Source organism: Crocuta crocuta, unplaced genomic scaffold (assembly GCF_008692635.1).
Source record: "Crocuta crocuta isolate KB4526 unplaced genomic scaffold, BGI_CrCroc_1.0 scaffold113, whole genome shotgun sequence".
In the NCBI taxonomy this organism is placed as follows: Eukaryota; Metazoa; Chordata; class Mammalia; order Carnivora; family Hyaenidae; genus Crocuta; species Crocuta crocuta.
Genome location: NW_027530368.1, coordinates 389,465 through 408,109, shown reverse-complemented (window position 1 = coordinate 408,109; position 18,645 = coordinate 389,465). Strand labels below are relative to the sequence as shown.

Below are 18,645 nucleotides of genomic sequence, written 5' to 3'. Positions count from 1 at the left end.
CTGGGGTAAGACTGCACAGTAATTCAAGCAGCATGTGCAAAATTTATTTAGTGTTGGCCAGGAATGGTTTTAATTATGTGAAGTCTTCAGAATGAGAGGAAAGTGACTGAAGATGCTTGACTAAATCAGTCACAGAGACTCTGGATGCTCCCAGCTCACTCCCCGGTTTCAATTTATTTCTGCAGGCCCCAAACTACAAACACAAAGGAAGCTTCCATGGAACGGGATGACAGCACCGCACAGAGCCCAGGTGCAACCAGAGGCAGAAACAACCAAGACAGGAAACATCAGCACCAGCAGCGCAGACACCTCCATGTGGCATTAAGGTCAGATGTCCAGGTGTGGGAGGATAACCAGGCTGGACAGAGGGAGGCGGGATGCAAGATGCTTTCATCAAAGGTCCCAGGTGGATGCAAGGTGCAGTGTGCTCGCTATGCACCTGCTGGACACCTCACATCTCCTGGAAGTCACTTGGTGAGGTGTGGTGTTGGACTTGAACTGAGGCCTGGATCTTGCAGACAGCAGAGTTGAGCCAGTCCTATGGGCCTTAAAAATGGTCACTGGCCAGAAGCCACAAGGTGTCCCCTAGGCTGACAGGACAAACAGAAAACCCAGGAAGTTATCTTTAAAGGTTAGCTTTCAGCTCCTGGGTTCTGTCCATGGATATCAGGGCCCTGGCACCAGCCTGGGGATAGGGGCTTCTGGCCCAAGAAGGCCTATATGAGTGAGAAATAAGAAAGAGAATAGGAATTTGCAAAGGAGATGAACAAAGGCTGGTCCTGTGAGGGTTTGGAGATAAACAACAAGGTTCTCATCATCAGCCCATCAGGGGGTTGGTATTTAGTGCCTCAAGTCAGATAAGCCTGGGTGCCAAAGCAGGGCTGGTCCTGGCTGGGAAGAGTGACCTAAAAGAGGAGTCGAGAACACTGAGGTTGGACATGGGGGAATGGGAGTCTCCACTTGGATTTGCCAGAGATCTCTCCAGCCCAGCGTGTCCTAAATTCATTCCCTCTACCCACCCATTTCCTCTTTTCTCTACAGTGTTCATAATATCCTGAGCCTCCCAATCACAGGTTCAAACCTGGGGATTATCATGAACGCTTCCTCTCCTTTGCCCTGAAAATTCTACCTCCTCTCCCTTCTGACTCTCTGTGCTCTCTGCCACTTGTCTAACTCAGAAAAGCCTCTCTTTCCTTCCTCCACCACCCCAATATCATATACTGGTGCCAGGCTGAGCATTAGGAAATTGTTCTAATAATGCCACTCCTCTGTCCTAAAATCATCTCCTACAGAGTAAAATTCCTTCCAACACAACCGAATGTCAAGCAAATAGAATCACTCTCTTCTTCGTATACTTCCCAACCAGTTCTACCTCTGGATTTCCCTCTGCTGAATGTACTTCATTGTATATTACATTACATTTTGTACTCTATGTCATTGCATTTCTGAGTCCTACCCATCCTTCAAGATCCACATCACATCACCTCCTGCAAGAACGTTCTTTGATCTGCCCCTGCATACATAATTGTTCTCTCTTTTGGACTCCTGTAACCCTGTGGGCCAATCTTCCGCACATAGTAAAAGCATGTGCTTCTTTATATTTTGCACTAGGCTGTAAGCTTTTTGAAAAGAGGGACCTTACATCATATTCACCTTCACAGAGGAAATGTAGGAAGACCCAGGAACATGGAGTCTGTCCAGCGTGTCAGAAATGTAAAGAAGTTTGGGGGAATACCACTGGAAAGGAAGAAAGCAAGACTGGAGTCATGCTGTGATCCTGGAGTGATAACTGCAGGTGCTCGGACTCCTGATGAAGCATACCAAATGTAGAGGGAAAGGTCCACGGCTGAACTCTGGAGGGAACCAGCCTGCCAGTGTCAGTTGCAGAAAGAAGAAACTGTCATGTGGACTGGCAGGAAGTGGTCAGACAGAATCACAACATTCCTACCACACTGGACCTGAAAAGAATTCCAGCCCTATTGGTCAGCCACACCAACATGTGCTTGAATAACTGACCGAATCCTGTGCGGCTTTCTCTTTATACCTGCAAGTAGGGCCGGACATGCGGGCAGACTAGTGGATCCTTAATCAAGGCCATTCTTTAAAAAAGGCGATCCACTGGCCATGTTATTCCCAACCAGTATTGCTCACGCAGAGGCTTTGGTCCACCACCAGCAGCACCTCCCCCAAGTCCAGTCTATTGGAGGCATCTGCAAATGTGGGGAACTCACAGAAATAACGCCCCACCGAGGAACACACAAATGGGAACAAAAAGCATTCCTAGTCATCTGATTCTTCTGTGTGGGCCTTCTGGTCCCAAGCTGACTTCTCCATTCACTACAATTATTATTAAAACCAGAGGATAAGTCAGAAGGGTGGGACAAAACCCCTGAGTGGAGGGAGTCTGCAAGGCCCCTTCAGTCCCTCGGGGAGTTGCAGGAACGAGAAAGACTAGGTAGGGGGTGCACCAGCCTTCCCTGGCAGGAACCCTGCCCGCCTGTCCTTGGGGGCAGGCAGCTTCCACCTGAGCCCTTCCTGATGGCTCTTCGCCAGGGGGAGCTAGTCCCACAGCCACACAGGGCCTGTGCTGTGCCCGCGCACTTCAAGTCAACACAAGCCTTGAGCATTTGGAAGGTGAACATTCCCGAGCGGGGCAGACGTCTCTCCGTTTCTAATAGGGAGGCCCTCCCCAGCCAGCTCAGCGGCTTCCCTGAAGCCACAGCTGTCTTACACCTTACCCTGACACACTAGAGCCCAACCTCTGTGTTTTGAAGCTTCTACAAATATTTGAATCAAATTACATTTTTTTAAATGTTTTTCAAACCAGAAGCAGATACAGTCAAGCGTGTGATAGGCCAAACGTGAACAATCGCAGACCCCATGAGCTACAGGTTAATACACTCATGCCCACTTCGGAATACAGGTTCTCCTGACAAAACCATGCATATGTTTGAACACATGTAATGAATTAGGAAAGCTGCAGTGCCAAAAAATGTCTTTTAACAATTCAGACCCCAGCAAGTCTCCTCATGCTGTAAAATCAGATGTGTAGATACACTACCGCCACCCTGGCTCATGTGGGCCATGCCAGGCAAGCCTCGGGGGAACCATGGAGTGCATGCTCACATAAAGAGCTAAGAGTGAACCGTACGGTAACGAGTGACCACACAACTATGCTGCACCGTGTAGCACTGGTAGCTTTAGTGCTTGTTTTATTCTCAGAATGCTCAGCAGGCTTTAAAAATACCAACTCAGCAAGGCAGGGCCATGCTGTTACCATCCTTCCCACAGCTGATGAAGTGAAAATGACAATTGAAGTTTGGACTCCACCTGCCAAATTAAATTAATCTTTTCCTTTCCTCCCTCTTTCTTTCTTTCTTTCTTTCTCTTTCTTTCTTTCTTTCTTTCTTTCTTTCTTTCTTTCTTTCTTTCTTTCTTTCTGTTAAAGGTTTTAAGGGATTACTAGAAAGAAACAGGCACTGGAGTTTCTGAAAATAATTTTAATAACATAATTAATGTTTCATAATGTTACACTATGTTTTGGGGAAGGGCTTCTGCCAAAGATATAAATAGGTTGAAGAACCTGTTCATCTATTCCTTTCAATCAGATCCTTTGTAATTAAGGAATGCAAACAGTTTTCACATAGTGTTAGTGAGTCAACATTAAAAGCAATTTTTCCTGTATTCCTCTTTCAAGGTTCTGGGTCATTTTAATCAGAATAACCTGAATCTGTGAGGGATCCTGCTTAAAAGTGTTATCACTACCAATGGCTAGCAGTCGTAATTTTCACAAGGCCATGGTGCTAATACAAAACACAGGGACACATTAATAATAGTGAGGGTGTTTGGAGGCTGTACCTGTCATTTCAAATCCTCCATTTTAAATTTTCATCTTCATCATGACACATTGTTTTCATTAATTAACTGTATGTTATAAGCTAGAATTATCACAGAAAATAACACATACAACAAAATACTAGGTTATTTTCCATTTCACTCATTGATATGCCATATAAGATTTCATGTAAAGAGTTTCTTTTAATGTTTATTTATATTGAGAGTGAGAGAACAAGTGGAAGAGGGGCAGAGAGAGAGGGAGAGAAAGAATCCCAAATAGGTTCCACACTGTCAGTGTGAAGCCTGACTTGGGGCTCCATGCCACGAACTGTGAGATCATGACCTGAGCCAAAATCAAGAGTTGGTTGCTTAAATGACTCAGCCAGGCAGGCACCCCTCCCTTAAAGAGTTTTAATGCTAAAAATTTTTTTGATCACTATGTCATTCAATACACAGAAGAAACCCAATATATTTAGCAGGAAGGGATTAAAGAACAGATCTTGTTGATTAGAAAGGCATAAGCTGGATGAGAGTTGATGTGCTTCAGCAGAGCCCCAGGTACAAACTTGGAGCTCAAAAAGATAATTGTTGAATTATCAGTGTAGCAGGAATGGCATGTCCCTTGCTCCTAAAATTGGGAAAGGGAGAAGCTTTGGAAAGAGAGACACAGAGAAGGCCATCGAGGCAGTTTCGCTTGTCCTAGGAGAACCAGCTTCCTACAGGCAAGGAAGCGGGCCTTTCTTTGTGTGAATCAGGGCACACCAGAGAGAGAGATACCTCTCATGTGAATGGGTAGCCACATGTGGCCACTGACCCCAGAGCCAGCATAGCGGAAGTGTCAGGGTAATGGAAGCTACCTGGCTACTAGAAGCCGGGAAGAAACCTGAAACAGATGTTTCTCTGGTGTCTTCTGAGGGAGCCCTGCCCTGTTGATACCTTTTCTGGCCTCCAGAAACTGTGAGACAATAAATTTGTCTCACATTTATAATCTGTTTTTACCCATAATTATCAGTTGTTCTAGGCCATTCGGTTTGCAGTACTTGGTTGTGGCAGTCCTGGCAAACTATAAGGCTGGTGGTCAAAAGCAGATCAACAGCTGTGGCAGACACCTGTGTTTATCTCCCCAAAAGGCATTTCCCCTTCCTGCTTGCTGCAGGAGCCCCACTTTTGTTTGTGTCCATCTGCTGGGGCCCAAGGCATGACGGGTCATGCGATTGGTCCACGTCAATCATGGTGGTCTCTTTGCCATTCTATTTACCATGTGACCCAATTCTGGTCACTAGGTCTCACTAAAAGGACTGGTGTATCCATGGCATAATTCAGTTGTTCTTGGATATTTCTCTGCCTCTAAAGCCCTGTTTAAAATATTCGGTGCAGACTGTCTCTAGCTGAATCTGGACAGATACTGAATTAATGATGAGTGGGGTTTGTAGACAACCCCATGGAGATGGTAACTGAATTGATTTCCTTGACCACACTTGGTCAGGTTTGTCCTTTCAGTGGCTAACCTTGGCCTCCAAGGTTTAAACCTACAAGTTTTCCCTTATATGATACTATTACCTAAATCTGACAAACATCTCCTGGGTATCTATATCAGGCAGTGAGTCAGACAATATTCTAATCTAAGCACTTGAATTCAGGGATTTCCCAATCCATAACTTAATGCTACACTGTCTTCTACATACTGTAACATGCACAGATCATCAGGTTAGAACAGTAAGCCTAGGTCTGAGTTTTGTTGCACATCTTCTATCAAACACAGAAGAATAAGCTCATACCTAACATTTTCCAGAGTTAAAACACACTTCCAGTCCTTAAACTGTGCCAGAGGCTAATTGAGAGCCTTAAAGGGCAGAATGGGTCTTCACAGGGACAGAAAGAAGGGAGAGGTGGGAGCTGGGAGACTTCGGGAGAGGGGCTTCATACGACACCCTGCAAGGAGAGGAGAAGATTACATTTAGGAATGGCACAGGCTTTGACACTAGACTAGGGTTCAATGTCAGCTCCACGATGTACCAGCTATGTGACTTTGGGCAAATGACTTAGTATTTCTATGCTTCAGTTTGGAAAATAGGAAATACAACTTAATATTCTTAAGAATTGTGCTTAGCAATGAGGCAGTCTAAGTAATACATCCAGCATGGTGTCCTGTGACCAGTAGGTGACCTCCCAGGATATGTGTGTGGTTCTGAGTCACACATACAGAATGTCTGAAGTTTTATGTTTTTTTCTTCACTGGAAGAATTGATCCACTGAGCATTAAAGAAACAACAAACTGGTCATGTATTCCTGTCACTTTCACCTCAGAGTGTGTCACAAACCATTTCTCCCCATGATCTTCCACTTGATTCCCCTGAATTAAAGCGATGGCTCTTAACTGGTCTCCCTGCCTCCATTCTCTCCCCATCCTCCAGTCCAACCTCCAGTGAGTCACCAGATTGTCATTTCAGAGCAGGGACTGGTTAACTACAGTTCCCAGGCAAATCCAGCCCACTGTCTGTTTTGTACATAAAGTTTTATTGCAACAGAGCCATGCCCATTCACTTATGCCCTATGGCTGCTCTGCCACTGACAAGTTGTAGCAGAGACTGTATGACCTGCAAAGCTTATAATATATACTGTCTGGTCCTTCACAGAAACATTTTGCTGGGCCCTTGGTAACTTGGTAACTTGGTACACTCCCCTCAGTAACTAACCTGTCCCTCCTTTGACTTGCCTCCAAGAGAAAGTCAATGCCGTGTTAGTGGCCCTTGGCTATTTCCTAGCTCACCTCTCGCCACTCCCCTACCTGCAACTGAATCTCCATCCTCACTGAATGAGTGTTCTCCAAGCACACCAGGCTCCCTTCATCCAGAACACCTCTATTCCCTTTCCTATAGAAAATTCTACCTATTCTTCAGTATTCTTTCCATTATGAAGCCTTCTAGAGTTGCTCCCTCAGTCCTATGCAAAGACACTCCTTCCTTGGAAGTGATACCCCACCAATGAATGGGACATTGTAGACACTAGATATGGGTCTTCACCACTAGACACCCCCATGCTGAACTGTCTGGCTCTCTATCCCTCCTGGAGCACCCTGTTCTTTCCCAGCATAGCACTTACCAAAGTTTGTAATTATGCATTTCTTTGTATTTTTATCTCTTTAATGTCTGTCCCCTAACAACTGTGAGCTCTAAGAAGGCAGCAACCAGACTGTTAGATTCACCACCACATCACCATCATGTAGCCTGGAGCCAGCCACATAGTAGTTCAGTTTGTTAAATGAGCAAACGATTAGATGAAAAATAAAATGATTTTACTAATAAGTCAAACACAAATGAAAGAACCAAAGGCATCAAAGCTGTTATTTTCTGAACATGCCCGATATTGCCTTTCAGACCCTTCAGGTACTCCTGTGGTCTAGAAGGTCAGATGGGCATAGGCATCACTGATGGTTCTGATGTGGGTATTTGGAACACGTATACAAACCCTCATTTTTGGAATCAGTGTGGAACATGTACATGGCCCCTTGCTGTATCGGTAAATTCAGACCCTGCAGAATTGGAATAAAGCCACATGTAGGATTATATCATTGAGTCCATGTCTGCCCTGAACTATATAATTTCCTGCCCATACCCTCCTGAAGAAGGACATCCTCTAGTCCTTGTCTGCTGAGGAAGGATGGGCAAGGCTCCTGCAGTTTTTTCCCCTCTGTCCGTAGGGAGAGTGTCCTGTCTGTCCATTACACCCATACCCAGCCAAAGAGTGAGACACATGGGTGGGACAGGATAGGGAAGGGTGTTAGGCTAAAATGATCCTTCCCTGGATCACTCATACCATGTCCTCTAGTACCAAGGGAACCTCCAAGCTTGAAGTGTGACTCTTGAAAGATGTACTGTTCACTTTTCCTGAAATCCAAGCTCAAGATCAAGCAAATAATTTAGCTGAGTTGCTGCTTCATGTGGGGGAAAAAATATCCCAAGGCCATTTCCCGTGTGGCCTTTCTGATTCTGGACAGCGTCTCTCTGGAAGCCCCATCCATAAAGGCCCTCTGTGAAGGCATGCGCATTTCTCTGAGATGTATCCAAGAAGAGCAAAGATGCCATTTCAACCAAGGCAAATTTATGAAGTTGGCAGCCGAACCCTAATTCTAGCCTTGAGCCTCCGAGATGTCAGCACCATGAACTAAAGCAAAGCTGGATTTCTTGTTTAAAGTCAAGCTTTTAACCCTCTGTGGTATCTGTCTCTTGTCTGAACAACAAAAGAAACCTATGTATTAAAACACAGACTGTCTTTGGCTCTAGATCTCAGAGTCTGTTGGACCTGTGTTCTTTAAGCCTGGTAACAAAGCATTTATAAGGACATGTCAATCTCTTCCATTATGAAGAACTTCAATGGCAGTAGCCATCTAGGGTCATTCTAAATGTAGGGTTGTCACTCCAGCAAATTGCTTTACCATGTGCCTTCTATTTCCTGTAAAATCTAAGCAACACTCTGTCTCCTTCTGCAGATTTACTTTAGTCCCCAATCTCCTTTCCCTCCACTCAGGTCATGTGTCTTGTGTCCATTTCAAAGCAAGTGTCCCTCCCTGTCCCCACACTGTGCTCTGAGTCCCTTTCCTTCCTCTCCAAGCTTTGTGCCATCCACCGTTCTTACCACCCTGTCTTCAGAGCAGACACTAATCCCCCATGTGTGCTGTGGGGCCCCAGCACACTGTGCTCTCTCAGAGGATATTTCAAAGACAAATTCAGTAGATGATGTATTGTACATGATTCTGATATGATCTGGATTTAACCACACGTGATGCTTCACACTGGGCATTGTGAAAGAAATTTCCTCTACTCCCCCTAACAATAGCTAATGATCTGAAGCACCTATCAGGGGCTTCTTTAATGATTTCTAACCATCAACATGGAAGCCATCCAGAATGTGGGGAGAAATATTAAAAATCTGTGTGAAAAAGAAAATGAACATTGAGATACTTCTTCCAGAGTGTGTAGTGGATTTGTGGCCCCTCTGTGGGGCCCACCTCACTCCGTCCCTCCCCTCATATATGCTAACAGGTCTTTCCAGCCCTGAGACACTCCTGCCACCCCAAACCTCTCTCCTGTTACTTCCAAAGCCAAGCTTCTGGAAAGAATTGCCTATACTTGGTATCAACACCTCCTCATTTCACATTTGTTCTTTAACCCACCTCATCTTCCAAACTCTCTTCACCAAGTCATCAATAGCTCCCTAATTCCCAAATCCATGGATATTACACTTCTTGTCTTATGTGGATTTCCACATCATTTGATGTTATTGAATCCTCCCTCCTGGATACACTCCTCTTCCACATTCCAGTCTCTCATCTCCTCCTGCCTCTCTACCCACCCCCTTCCTGTCATCTTCACTAGGTTCCCCCCTTCCCCTCCCTCAGAGACCACCCACTCTCCAAGGCAGGCTGGTACAGACAGGTAGCACAGTCCTGGATCTGACTGCCTGCGCTAATATCTCAAGTCCATGACTTACTGCTCTAAGACCTCTGGTAAATGATTTGCTGCCGTGGCACCTCCATTTATTAATTTGTAAAATAGGTACAGTGATAGTCTTCCCTGGCAATGGTTATTGAGAGAATTAATACATATAAAGTATTCAGAACACAATATATACTCAATAAGCATTAGCCATCATAATTCATCTATAACTGACCTTACCGTGTTTTCCTGCAAGTTCTGCAAGCCCCTCCTCCCCCACCTCCTCCCCTTTCTCACCATTAAGTCTCCTAATGAATAATAGACCCACTATCCTTCCTCTCGGTTGCCCAGGCCAAACTCCCAGAGTCATCTTAGGACTTCTGCCCTCCCCTTACTCCCGCACACAATCAGTCACCAAAATGCGTCAACTTTATTGCCAAAGTATTTCCTGAGCTTGTGCCCAATCCCCTGCCCTTATGGCCGATGTCTCAGAGCCTCAGTATTTCTCACCTGGAAGACAATAAATAATAATCCTAAAAAATAATTTTTACCACTATTATCACATACTGATTACAGATGAATCACAGTAGTAGACATTTCATATATCTCATCATACATAATACTGAACACCATGTATTCAAGAGGGAGGAATTGGGAGTCCCAGTTTTCAGATGAGAAGACAGAGGCTCAGAGACATTTAATAAATAGCCTGTTACACAAAGACAATATAGATGGAGATTGCCCTGACTCCAAACCCCAGACTCTTTCCACTCTTTAAAGTACAGTGCTACCCTAACTGGTCTTCCTGCCACCTATCTTATTCCTCTCCAATATCTACTCTATTGCCAGAGGGACTATTTTTACAATGAGACTCTCATCCACTCTCTTCTCTGTGCGAAATCCTGCAAGAGCTCTCCAGTGCCTACAGAATAAAATCCCAATTCTTCAGCAAGACTCTCCCTGGTGGTTACTTTGCCTGTTTACAGATCTGCCTCCTTTCTCTCCATCCATGCCTACCCCCTTCCTATCTTGGAGCACATCATGCCTTCTCCCCTGGCCATCACGCCTCCTCCCTCCGCCTCTGACGCTCTTCTCTTCTCAGCAGCCTGCATGCCTCCACCTCAGCCTGCTAGATGCATGTCCTCTTTGATTCACCTGCTGTCCAAAATGGGTGTAGGCGCCCCTCCTTTGGATGCCTACAGCACTCAGTGATTGCCTCCAGCACAGAATTTTAGTGGCACCACCATTACTGATCAAGCACCTGCTATATGCCAGAGTTCACGGTAGCCTCCAGCAATCTATATCTTGCATTCAGAGAACTTACTTTATTTTTTCAAGTGTACTTATTTATTTGAGAGAGAGAGAGGGAGGGAGGGGGAGACCACAAGAGGGGGAGGGGCAGAGAGAAAAGGAGAGAGAGAATCCCAAGCAGGCTCTGTGCTGTCAGCACAGAGCCCAACGTGGGGCTTGATCTCATGAACCGTGAGATCATGGCCTGAGCTGAAATAAGAACTGATGCTTAACTGACTGAGCCGGTGCCCCCAGAGAACTTACTTTAATGAGAGAGATGAATAGCAAAATGCTTTAAGCTATCTCTGAGTGTCCTGTGTCCACACTGGATTGCTGAGATTTTTGAGCAAGAGTATCTTGTTCTTCTCTGTGTCCCCAGGCCCTAGAACTGTGCCTGGCACAAAGGATGTCAGTAAACACTACAGCCTGAGCTGAGCAGACACACAGAAGCCACCAAGCTGTCTCTGTGAGCACACAAGCTTCCAACCCCAGGATGGAAGGGACGCCCTTCATTTCATGTGTGTCTTTTACAGACTCTAAATGTTCAGGTCATTGCTTTCCGTGTTTCCATGAGGTCCTCACAGTGCATCCTACTTTAATGTGCAACAGAGTGTAATGTTGGAGAATTTCCAGGTCAACCATCCCTGTCCCACGTAACTGGCCCAATGAGAGATGAAAGGACCAAGTCTTCACAGCAGCAAAGTGTCAGTGCTGACTCCTCTTGCAGTGCTCATTCTGCCCACCCACGGCTTCCCCATCACATCTCACCGTAGTGAGGAAGGTTGCTGCTGTCAGAGGGGGCTCACCCAAGTGGCACAAAGGATAGGAGTTTCAGGAAAATAACACAAGCATATTCCAGCAAGAGGCCCTCCGACCCTCTACCAGGGCTGCTGGGGCCTGTCTTGTCCCAATAAACTAAAGGAGTAAAAGTCAGCTGTGTTTGTGGAGGTGTCCAGAGGAAGACAGCTTTGGCAGCCCTTTTGATCAGGGGTCCTCGTGCAGAAACAAGATCCCCTGACATCTGTTCCCTGCAGCTACTGACCATCTGAATGACACAGGCAGGAGGGCGCAGGGCAAAGGGAAGAGGCTTAAGTTACAGCAGGTGTTTTGTCAAAAGGCTTCTTTTCTTCTAAGTTTACCGCGACTTCTCTGTTGAACAGCACTTCCGCCTCGTCTCACCTCAGAGGACAAAGTGCAAGCTTCCCCGGGTGATCAAAGAGGAGGCGAGGGGAGGAGGACAGAGGTGTTGATCCCCAGAGTAGAGAGCTTCTGACTGCCTCGAACCCCTAAGAAGGTAAGGCCTCAGACATCAGGCAGGGGAGATGGAAAGGGGCAAAATGAAGATGAAATGTCCATTCCCACCCCCAACTCACCCCTCCACACACACCAAACCCTAATGCCTGTACTTTCCTTATTGCAAACTAGATTTCCTAAGAGCATCTTCAATGATAATATGACCATCCTGAAACTGTGTGGGGCCGTGGTGAAGGGCTCAGAGTCTGGTGGCCTGATCAGATCCCAGGTCTGCCTATCGGCTGTGGGTGGGATCCCGATTCCTCCTCCAATACCAACCTCAGAAGGTGGTTGTGAGGAGCAATGCAATGAAAGAGAGCAAAGCCCTTCACAGGACTTCTGGCACCTACCCTAGGGGCTACTATTATAATGGCCTACCAGCCACCACCCAGGGGACCGCTTTCTCTAGAGGGCTGATGTTCCTCAGAAAGGACCACCCTTCCCTCCTGCTCCGTTCCCTGACCCTGGGATTGAGTCTTCCTCTGCACCCACATCTTCTCTGTCACTAGCACACTGTGCTGCATTGGTTGGTTTTCTTGTCTATCTCTCCATGCAGGCCCCGAGCATCCTAAGGGACGGGATGTGACTTTCATGCTGGGGTGTTCATTCACTCATTTATCACTGAATGGTAAACAAATGAGGGAAGTCTTGGAATGACCTCCAGAAACACCTATATCAGTGGTCTGATCAGCAAGCACATGTACCCATCACCTGTGGAAGCCTTATGAAAAGGCCTCGGGGTCAAAGAGAAGGGATAGGAGCATGAACAAAATTCCCAGGCAACGTAGCTGCCCTTGTAGATCTACAAGGGCCACGTTCTGGATTTCATGCAAATCAGACCTGATCAATCTTCCCCCACCGGCCCTCTCTTTTCCTCCTTGCTCCCTCCTTCTCTAAATCCAGAGAAACCTGGCAATTGTGTAGCAATCCACACAGACTTCTGGATCTTCCAAAGGTAATGTTCAAAAGCCCAGACTCAGGAGGGGCCATCCACACAGTTCATCAGCCAGGGCTTTGAAAACAAAACAAAACAATCCACAACCACCATCACAGCTTTGTTTGTGACTGCGGTTTCTTTGCTTACTGGAGACAGTGTCCCTCCCACGGCCCCTGGGCTCTGGTCCCATTGCCCTGGAGGAAACAGACCAGTAGAGATGGGAGGGAGAGCCATCGTTCAAAGAGCTACAGCACACCTGAGCTTAAAATGTCCACCCCATCGTCTCCCACAAAAACAGGAACAGGCTCATGGAGTGTTGAAAAGTTCGTCACCACCCCTCCAGGCCCATCACCAGTCCTCATCATCACATACCTTCACATCTGTCAGACCCTTCCCTGGTTTTGTACCATGTACATGCAGTTTCCTGTCTGTCACACTCATGCTCACCAGTAACCCCCAAACCCAGCAAGCTCCTACTTTTCCGTTAAGACCCAACTCCAATATCCTCTTCTTTCTGAAATGTCTCCTGACTCCTTAGTGGCTGGTGCCTTTCAGCCCCAGTTCTCTGCTCGTATTCCTTACTCCACTTAACACACTCTGATGACCTGTTCATGTGTCCATCACACATCATAAACTAGGACCATGATGATAAGGACCACGTCCTCTTCATGTTCGTGTCTCTGGCACCCAACAGCAGCTACTTATCTCATGTGTATTCCAAACCCACCCTGATACTTCAAGGTGCCATCTAGTTTAGTCTAAACCAAATGCCCCTTACAGCATCAGATTTTCACAAAGAGGCAAACATCAGAGGTAGATTTCACAGGGAACATAGCCTAAGACCCTAAGCAGGTGAGATGTCTTTCCCTAGAATCTGACATGCAAGTAGGAACCAGCTTCATTAAGAATCTGTCTGCTGGTCAGTTGAGAGGTAAGACTCAAGGTGGCGGCCAAGGTGTGATGTCAGAGAGCTGAAAACTTGGTAATGGACCTGAGATTCCTATTCTGGGCTAGTTTACCTACTGGGTCAGACCTTAAAATCCTCAGTAAAAATGCAGGTGATGCCCCCAAACATCTTGGGTCCAACTTTTACTCCAGCCATTAGCACCCAGGGGAATCTGTTCCTCAGGTCAGCCAGCTGGTAACCCAGGTGAGGAGATAATGCCAGGAGGCAGTAAGAGTGTGGGGTGCAGGGGGACGGCAGTGCCCCAGAGAACCTGAGAGGTCTCTAATGAGTTGAGGGACAGGAAGGTTCTCACCCTGCTCCATCCTCAAAAGCAACCTGACTGGAGTATTTCTGTGACCCCTAACAAAACACAAGGCCTTGCACATACCAGGTAACCTCATCCCACTGAAGTTGGGAGTTGACTTGCCAAAACAAGCAAACTCAGGGGGACCCCAGCTGTGGGGGTCAGCTATGGAAGAAGCCAGAATACACAGATGTGCAGGTATCTGGCCTACAAAGCAAGTGACCAAGGGAACAGCAAGAAAGGGGTTCTGCTTTCAAAGGCGGTGCTGCATTCAGGGAAGTTAAAGATTCCAAGTTGGTGAAGTGATCAGCTGTAAGCCTTGTATCCGACATCACACATAACTCAATTAGGAGGTCAGGGACTGATTCCAAACAGGGTTCTCCAAAACCCTGTATGGGTCATTAAATTCTCTTAACAAGTTTACCTTTAATATATAAATGGTCCTTATAATATTTGGAGAGAAAGTGTACTCTGCATTGGATCAAGTGTAAGGTGGGAGACCCAGCTGGTGGCATTCACCCATCCATCACACACTCATTGATTGACTTCACCAGTATTTATGTACTCAGAGCACAGTGCAAAGGGCACGTGCTTGCAAAGGACAAAGCTGGAGTCAGACAGTTCCTGACCCCAAATATGCACCTCTCTCCCCAGGCAGGTGTACTGATTTCACACCCTCTTCCCCCAACAGTAAATGCTGTTTTGACCCTAAATTTAGGGTACACTTACGGCGCCATTTAGCATCAAGTTCACTGATGCTGACCCTGTACTATGACTGAGGACTGACCCCAGTGTCCTGTCTCTCTAAGGATGGCTTCTGGGCAAGAAGGAGAGGAAAGGAACAAGAGTTGCAAAAAACTAATGCCACAATCTTAGATCACAGGTGTGGTATGGGTAAAAAAAGACAGTGGACTTTGGCTCTTATTAATGCACACAACTCACCCCAGCTCATGTTTACTGAGCACTTACTATATATGGAGGACCACATATAAGCCCTCTACCTGCCAAGAGTCTAGTTGTCTGTGTGAATCCTGGCCCTGCCGCTCATTAGCTGTGTAACTTTGGGCAAACTCCTTAGCCTCTCTCTGCCTACCATTTCTTTGTCTGGAAAACAGGGCAATACCAGTTCTAACTTTAAAGGGATGTTATGAGGATTAAATGAGTAAAAACATAAAATGCTAAACTTGAACCATGTCCTGGCATGGGAGGTGGCTGTCAGTATTAAGATGAACAATTATTATCTCATTAGTTAGTTGCACCAGTCTGCAGAGAAGATAGACTATTTCTTCCTCTTTTACCAATAAGGCTTTGAGAGACTGAGTCAACTTAATCAAGGTCAAGGTCACAGAGCTAATAAGTGGCAGAGTTGGGATTTGAACGCTGGCAGCCTGACTCCCAAGCCTGCAAGCTTAACCACCGCGAGTACAGCACTGTGCTAGTTCTCGGTACATAGAGACCAGTGTGGGGGTGAAAAGGGATCCCTATTGTAAACACTATAGGAAAGATATATTGAAAGAAAAAGGTAGAGGAGGGGGCAGCTGTGAGCAACAGAACTGCTACAGAACTGAAGAATGTTTCACACGGCAGGGGACTTGAGCTTTAGTCTCAGAGAATGATGAGGAATTTGTCGAGGAGGAAGGGCATTCCAAAAAGTCGGGACCTAGAATACCAAAGCAGTAAACTGGGTGGCAAGGCAGGTGTCTGAAGATGTGGAAAAAGGTGAGGCTGGGAAGGTAAGTTGAGGCTTTACTGCGATCAGCCAGGTGAACCAGTGTTGGAGATAAGATGTTACTCTGAAAGATAGCGATTCTCAAACTTTAATAGGCACAGGATCTACCTTTGGTGCTGGTAAAACATGTGCAGATTCCCATTCCTTCTGTTAGCACTGGGGAGCTGACAAGCGTATTGAAATAGTATAGTAGCATGGCCTGCTGTGGTTTTAACAATAGAATTCTGGCACTGGAGCATGAGGAGATTTGGGGACAGAGACTGGTATAATCGGCCAAATTGGAGCAGATAAGAGGATGAGAGCTGGGAATAATAGCACTTTTCATGAACTGATACATTACACCAGGGTTTCTCAGCCTCAGCACTACTGCCATTTGGGGCTGGATCATTCTTTGCTGTGGGGGGTGTCTGTGCATCGCAGGCTATTTAACAGCATGCCTGGCCTCTGCCCACCAGATGAATAGCATCCTCTCCCACTTACATGTTGACAGCCAAAAATGTTTCCAGACATTGCCAGATGTCACTGGAGAGGCAAAAATGGAAACTCCAGTTGAGAACAACTGCTTTAAACCTCCCATCCCTACTTTACAGACAGGAGCTCCAGCCGCAGAAAGATACAGGAAAGGCCCCAGCCAGGATCCAAAGGCTCCAGCCACTGAGCTAACTGCCTCTCCGGAAAGGGACTCAAGCCAGCCTTCTGGGGCAGAATTATATATTTTTGGAGAGACTGGATGATGATTAGCAGTTGAAAGAGTGAGGGTCAAAGGTGAAACGTCAAGGCTTGCCACTGAACTTCCAGGAGAGTAGGGACTAAATAAATCATCAAGATACAATTTGCTCAAAAACGAAAAAGTCTGATCCTCCATGGTGTGAGCCGGCGGGAGGTGATGGGGTCCTGCTCACTCCGGATAGAGGAACCCTGTATAGGGTTGGATGTGAGGTATGTGCTATAAACCAACTGGTACCCAAATCCTGGCTGGGCCCCTTCCCGGCTCTGTGGCCCTGGACCTCTCTGCGTCTCATTTTGCCCGTTTGCAAAATAGGGGTAGGAGTCCCTACTCAGTGGCTTGATGTGACGACTCAGGCAGTTAAAAAGAGCAAAATGGCAAGCTAGCACGATGTGGTTGGCCCTTCTCTCCTTTAGAGCTATCCTCATTACCTCCACGCCTCACTTGCATCTGGGAACCAGTGCTCCCCTCATTCCTTAAAATCATGGGGAACCGGACAGAGCCGCAAGGAGCCAACTGCGCCCTTCTCCACCCGCAGAGCGTCCCACTGAGGCTTTAGGGGGCGCCACCGGCCTTTCCACCCCCCAGTCGGCTCTGATTCCTGGGCCCAGGGGGTCCCCAAAAGCGCACGGCGAACTGGGTGCCTCCAAAAGGGGTGAGATCAGTGAGTTCAACATGCGCCACAGAAATTTTGGACAGGTCCGCACCCGGCAGGCCCGGGGTCAAAGCCAGTCGCTGCCGAGATTGGGCCAGGTCACCCCGTGCTCCCGGAGACGGAGGAGGAGACAAGCGCCGAGATTTGGGAAGGAAGGACCCGCTCTCCGAAGCCAGGCTGCAGAGGCAGAGAGCTGAGAGTTTGGCGATCGAGAAAAAGAAGCTGGGGGCGGGGGAAGCAACAGGAAAATTGGAAGAGGAAGCAAAAAAGAAAGCCCTAGGAAACAGAGTTCCCTTGGGGACCCAGCCTACAACACCTGGGCAGGGGGTCAGGAACAAAGGAGCGGCTTCAGGTCAGAAGTGCTCTGGGTGCTTCCGAAGAGGGGGCGCTCGGGGGACGCCCGGGCCCGCTGAGGATGCCTGGCGCCCCTGCTCCCGGGGCGCGCTCTCCCGCGCCGCTTACCTTAGCCCCGGCCGCGGGCGCACACTTCCGGGGGCTGCGCTCGGGGCGCGCGGAGCAGAGCCGGGGGACCCGGAGCCGATCACCGAGGGGAGGAAGCGGCAAAGCGGTGCCCCGGGCTTGGGCCGGCGCTGACGCCTCGGAAAGAAATCCCAGTGGAGGAGCCGCCAGGGCTGGCACGGGGTGCGGGGTCCTGGCCTCGGCGCTCGCGGGCGGCCGCACCGAGCCCCGCAGACGCTGGAGGAACCCGAGTCAGTGGGAGGAAAAGGTTGTCTCATTTCCTTCGGTCTCCCCCCTCCTCCACCCCCTCGGCTCCGGACCTGCCCTCCCTCTCCCCCGCCCCCTTCCCCAAGCCAGCGGCCCATGTGGGCGCTGGAAAGACGCGAAACCTGAACGGCTGCGGCGAGCGGCGCCTCCCTCCACGCCAAGTTAGTTCACGTTCCCCAACTCCTGCCTGCCTCTCCAAGCTTCCGATCCTCTCCAGGGCCGCGGAGGGTTCCCCATCCGCCGTCCGCACCCTGTCCCAGAGCTCTAGCCTTTCCCCCTGCTGGGATGAGTCCAGATTTGAAAGCAGACCTCCAAGCTCTTGCCAGCATCCATCCTCTCATTCCTGTCCCGTCGCCTGCCTTGAGCCCCTATTAAACCACCCAACCCAGACAGGATATAAGTACTTACTTTGTTAAATTTGATCAACTTTTTTCCCCCTTAGGGAAGTTTAAAGCCTGATGCATAATCTCGAAGGAATGTTCATTTTAATCAGGAGAGCGCTGAGGTTTTTGTTTGGCCTTGCTTATTCAGAGTTGAGGTTCTGTTTGTTAAATTCAGCAACTATTTATGCAGAGCCTGATAGGCGTTGAGCTGGGCGCTGGCAACGCAGAAATGAATCAGAAGGGCATGTTGTTCCTGGACAATCGTCCTAAGTCACTAGCACAAGCAGAGAGGCGGTCTAGGGATGCTGTGGTCAGAGGCTAGGAGGAATGAGAAAGCCCCACCAGGAGACAGTCTAGCAAAGAACATGGCAGAGTGCGGAGTG

General features: G+C 47.8%; 1 protein-coding gene across 5 annotated transcripts in view; it reads right to left on the bottom strand.

Annotated features, from left to right (window-relative positions):
- Positions 1–18,645, bottom strand: part of EVA1A (eva-1 homolog A, regulator of programmed cell death) — a 59,739-nt gene that overhangs the window by 28,601 nt on the left and 12,493 nt on the right. For 2 of the 5 annotated variants that reach the window (XM_077766171.1, XM_077766175.1), the window contains exon 1: positions 17,616–17,899. The exons of 1 other annotated variant lie outside the window; for it this stretch is intronic. The gene's annotated coding sequence lies outside the window, so the exon portion shown is untranslated. Of the gene's footprint in view, positions 1–17,615; positions 17,900–18,001; positions 18,150–18,287; positions 18,485–18,645 lie in introns of those variants that run through there. 2 more of the 5 variants (XM_077766172.1, XM_077766173.1) reach the window with 2 other exon arrangements.